Raw genomic sequence first — 5,640 nt, 5'->3', positions numbered from 1 at the left:
GCCGGCTTCGGCTCGCCGCCGCCTCCGCGGCCACCGCCTTCGCGCAGGCGCACTGGGCTGCGTCCCTGCCGCCTTCGCGCACGCGCCCTGGGCTCGCTTCGCCCCCTCGCCTCGGCAGGTGTGCCGTCAACGCCGCGTTGGCCCAGGCCCGGGAGTCCCCCGCCGTGCCGCGCGGAGGGCGTTCTGGCGACGCAGAGCACGCGTGTCGGGCTGTCCTCCTCCCTGCTCCCGCATGGCCCTCCGCCTCGCTCCCGTGCCGGCTGCGTCCCCCGATCGGCGAGCGAGCCCCCAGGTCCTTCCCATGGGGTGCGCGCGGGGGCAGGGGTCGCCGCCGCGGAAGCGGCATCGCCCGCGAGGGCCGCGCGGCCGGTCTGCAGGCGACCCCGGGCAGAAGAGGGTGCTGGCCCCGCAGGACCCCAGTGGCGGGACCCCCGCCCCCCATGCGGGCCCTATGAGTCTGACGCGTGCAGCCCGCGGGCACGCCCTCCGTGTGTTGCTTAGTCATCCCGCCTGGTAACTGCTTTTGCGTTTCACCCCCGCGCTGCACTCGGCTCGCAGGGGCAAAAACACACTTATCAGGCCAGGCCAGGTGGCTCATCCCTGCAATTCCAGCACTTTGGGAGGCCTAGGCGGCGGGATCGCTTGAGTCCAGGAGCTGGAGACCAGCCTGGGCAACTGGGCGAGACCTCGTCTCTGCAAAAATACAAAAATGAGCCGGGTGTGGGGACTCAGGCCTGTAGTCCCGGCTACTCAGGAGGCCAAGGCAGGAGGATCAGTCGAGGCTAAGAGTTCAAGGCTGCAGTGAGCTATGACTGCGCCACTGCACACCAGCCTGGGTGAGAGAAAGACATCGTCTCCAAACAACAACGAAAACACATTTATCTTTGTGCCCCACCTCCCCCACCAAGTATTTCTACCACCTGATGCTGCCTCCAGAGAAGCACGATCAAAGTGGCCACACAGAGGGTCTAGCCAACCCCGGGCTTCCGGTCTGTGGAGGTGCTCAGACCTTAATCGGGCCACAGTGTTGGTCCGGAAACTCAGCCGGTGGTGCTGCCCCACGTCCAAGGGGGTGCCTCGCCTGCCCACAGGGCTTTGACAACAGCTGCCATTGATTAACATCCTTGTATGTGACTGTCTCGAATGGCACACACGGGCCACCTCAGCTCGTCCTTGCAATCACCCTATGAGACAGGCACTATTAGTGTGTCTACTTTGTAGATGGGATTGATTGAGACACCTAAGGGGGGAATACCCCGCCCCAGGTCACATGAGTGGGCAGCAGAGGTGGGGCTCTAGACCAGGTATCTTAGTGCCAGAGTCTGTTCATTGACGATTGTGACATGCTCCCTCTTATCGTGGTGTGGGCCAAGATGCTTAGACAGCCTGCTTGGAGAGTAGAAGCTGTGGGATTTGGGGGAAAAGCTTGGTCCAACCAAGTGCTTTATGAGGGGCAGAATGGCTCACAGGGCTAGGATTTCCTAGTGCCTTTTGGCTTGTGCATTGCTGGGGAGAGCACAAGAGACACACGTTGGGGTGGTCCTGTCAGGAGTGGTTTTCACAGAGCATGCTGGCTCCTCCAGAAGGCTTCAGGGTGAAGACATGGCCCGTCACCACTCTTGTTTTGTTAATGTGCATGTATCTGTCCTTTATTCCAGAAGAAGGGATTTCACTAGCATATCTACATAAATGCGTGCAGCAGGGTAGATTAAAATAAGAACAGGGAAAAGCAGGCTGAAAGAAAACCATGAGAAAAAGCCAAGATCAAGCCAGCCATTCTGTGTGCAAACCAACGGATTGCTAGAGACAGGTCACAGCTTCCCAGCAGCCAAGGAGAGCACAGCTCCAAGTAGAGCGGGAGTTCTGGCTAAGGTGGGACGGGGCCTGAGCGTGCAACTGGTGGTGGTAAATGCCACTCCCCCGGTCTCCTCCACGAGCCCCTTTAAGTGTGACAGAACGCTTGGGAGCACTTAAACAGGTGTCTGCGCATCCTCTGATTTTGTGAAGCCATGAATCCCATGAAAAGGAACTTTGAGGTGGGGGGCAGTAGCTCATACACTTGGGAGGTTCAGCACTTTGGGAAGCTGAGGCAGGAGGATTGCTCACCAGGAGTTCAAGACCAGCCTGGTTCACATAATGAGACCCCATTTCTAGAAAAAGTTTATTTTTATTTATTTGTTTTAGTTGGAGTTTCACTCCATCACCCAGACTGGAGTGCAGTAGCACACTGCTCATGGCCACCACAGTCTCAGCCTGCTGGGCTCAGGCAGTCCTTCCACTCAGCCTTCCAAGTAGCTGGAACTACAGGCATGCGCTATCACGCCCAGCTAATTTTTTTTATTTATTGTAGAGACAAGATCTCACCATGCCGCTCAGGCTTGTCTCAAACCTGTGACCTTGGGCAATCCTCTCACCTCTGCCTCCCAAAGTGCTGGGATTACAGTGAGCCACTGCACATGGCCTGAACACTTTTTAAAAGTAGCTAAGCATTGTGGTATGTGCTTGTAGTCCCAACTACTTGGGAGGCTGAGGTGAGGATCACTTGAGGTCAGGAGTTCAAGGCTGCAGTGAGCTGTGATCACACCACCGCACTCCAGCCTGAGTGAGATGAGACCTCATTTCTAATTAAAAACAAACAAAAAACCTAAAAGATTCCGTTTTGGTTTCATTTCAGTACACACATGAGAGAAGAATTGAGGTGCCAAAGTTATCGGCTAAGCCACAAGGCATGTCTTCAGCTGTTTTAGTCCCCAAAGCATAAAACGAATGTAACCAAATGCCTCTTTCTCTGACCTTGGCCAGTAACCTTCCCTATGCAACCCACACACATATACACACACTCAGTGGAGCATTCCCTCTGTAACTAATTCCAGTGTATCCTTCAAGATAAACTGATTGCAAAATACATGCTAATTGAAGGAGTGAACACACTGTTTGGAACTGTGAACCATTAGGTGATGAAGATGGGATGAACAGCTCCAGCAAGCAATGACTATTGAATTGCTGGAGAGTTGATGCTGACCTGTTTATTCTTCTTGTAATTGGATACCTGAGCCAGTTGTCTATTTAGGTCAGCCTGGTTTGTTACAATCAAACCATGACATCTATGTGTGCAAGAATGTTTCTCCTTCAACTCTCTCTCCAGTTCTACTGGTTGGAACAAGACACCAGGAAATAAGTAATTGTTTGTTGGTGAAGAAAATAAAAGTATCAAAAAAACATAAAGTATACAAAATGTGAACATTTGTTTCGAGTGAAATTGTTTGCTATAGATGTTTTGTTTCTAATGACGGTTGTTCTCTCATCACACGGCATATCCAAATTATGCATGAATCACCTTTTCAGCTGGAGGTTTACTGGCTGAGTGGGTCCAGGAGTCTCTGCTTTGATTGGTTTTAGTAAATAAGACAAAACATTACATTTTCTAATATTGTTATAAAATGAGTAGCTTCTTGCAATGTGTAAGACCACATTAAAATTAATAGCATGTATTTCCTAAAACTAAAGCCAAATGTATCTGTGAGCTATAAAAAAAATTATATTCATCAGGGTTAAATCTCACACTATTTAATAGGCCCTTTTATGTAGAAAACACTGGTTAAGTAGAATATTTCTGAGTTACTGAAATCTTAATTTAAACCAAGTCCAGTCTATTATAAATAAAGTCTTAATTGAAAGTCCCTATGGTACTTGTTGTTTAAGAAAATCTTACAGTGAATAGACCTCTAAAGCAAAATGAATAATGAACTGGTTAAGTATTTATGAAACTTTAGTGTGTTTCAGTCTGTGCTGAAGAAAGCTTGGCTTCCCACTTATGAGTACTTTAATGGCCATGAGGGAAATGACCACAGAACCATGTGGGAGCAGGAAAAGCATTGCTTGGAGGTGAGAGATCAAAGTACCTTTGTAACATTAGACAAGCCTGTCTTTCTGAACCTTGGCTTCATTCTCTACAACATGTCTCCATTCATAAATGATCTCCAAAGTTTCTTCCAGTTCCAACAAGGCTCTGATTCTAAGGCACACAAACGAAGCCCAAAATGTAACATAATATTGTACATGCCGTCCCAACCCAGGGACTGGATCAACTCCAAAGGTCAATTGTTTGGAACACTGTATATTTTCCCACAGAAACTGTGGTACACATGGTGGTTAAGTCCCAGACCAGTCTGCAGAATTAATTAATCCTTAATGTAGCCATAGAAGAGTATCCATGGTAATGTGCACTCTGAATACCAATTGTAACAAAGTTTATGGGAAAAAATCATTAAGGATTCTAAGTGGGTGTGGTGGAAATCATCCCCCCGCATTTTCCACTTCCTGGGCCATTGTTGTGAAGACAATTCTGTTCCAATTCTCAGCAGACTGAGGTCCTACTTAGAGAACGGAGACTGGGCTGAGAGCATGGAGAGGGAAGGACACTCTGGTACCTCTGAATCAGTGGGGTGTGGACTGAGCACAGTTCCTGGTGTCTGGGGCTTGGTCTCCAGGAAAGAGTTGGCTCCAAAACCAAAGGACAGGGAACATAAAGGCAGACAGAAGGCAGGGAGGGAGCATGGTGTGCTGGGAACTTTTAACAAGAGGCATGACTATAATAGTGTCAGTCTCACTCTGTGATTGAGGATGTTGTGATCTAGAAAGGTTAAATTGCACTGATTGTGTGTGTGTGTGTGTGTGTGTGTGTGTGTGTGTGTGTGTGTGAGACAGGGTTGTGTGCAGTGAGGTTGTGTGGAGATGGGGTATCGTAGTGACAGGGTTATGTGCGGTGTGGTTGAAATTGCGCTGATTTAACAACAAAACTGGGACTGGAGTCTAGACCTTTCTGCCTCTCTCTCTTCCCACTTTCCTCGTATGGGAATGAATGGAGGCGCAGAGGCTTTGACTTGCCTCAGGTCACCAGATCCAGGCTGGAGCATGCAAGCAGCGAGACTTAGAGACTCGATGAGTTAGGGGCCCAGCTCCGGGACACTTGTGAGGAGCCTGAGAGGGAAGTGGGGCGTGGAGGGGTGGTGGATGTGGCTGCTTCACAGATGAGGGTCATTCACTCACAGCAGGAATGGGGAGAGTGGGTGACTGCTGGGGGGACAGAGTCTTCAGGAACAAGGAGAGGTCATCCCCAGCTGCCTCAGGCACGCCCGAAGGGCTCCCTGGCCAGACAGACATTCGCACATGAGTGACTCTCATACATCCCTGGTCCCACGCCAGGCCCACGGGACGATGTGCAGGCCATGGCTCAGACCCAGAGCTTTTTAGCATTCACAGAGGGGACAACACAGGCAGGCCAGGTCTTAGCAGAATTCATGCCACTGAAGGGCTTGAACTGGGCACAAGGGGTTATAGGGTTCAGATCAGCAACTGTCTTGACACACAACTATATGTTTAATGGGGGGGTGTGTGATATTTTGATACAAGCATACAATGTCTCATGAGCAAATCAGAGTAATTAGAATACCCATCACTGCGAACATGTGTCACTTTCTGGAGTTGGGAACATTTCAAATCTTCTTTTTTTTTTTTGAGTTGCAGTCTCACTCTCGTTGCCCAGATTGGAGTGCAGGGGCACACTCATGGCCACCACAGCCTTGACCTTAGCCTTCCAAGTAGCTGAAACTACAGACTCATGCCACCATGCCTGGCTGA

This window comes from Carlito syrichta, unplaced genomic scaffold, assembly GCF_000164805.1.
Source record: "Carlito syrichta isolate Samal-C Ts95f unplaced genomic scaffold, Tarsius_syrichta-2.0.1 Scaffold146359, whole genome shotgun sequence".
In the NCBI taxonomy this organism is placed as follows: Eukaryota; Metazoa; Chordata; class Mammalia; order Primates; family Tarsiidae; genus Carlito; species Carlito syrichta.
The sequence above is the reverse complement of the archived record's forward strand: the minus strand, read 5'-3'. Positions refer to the sequence as shown.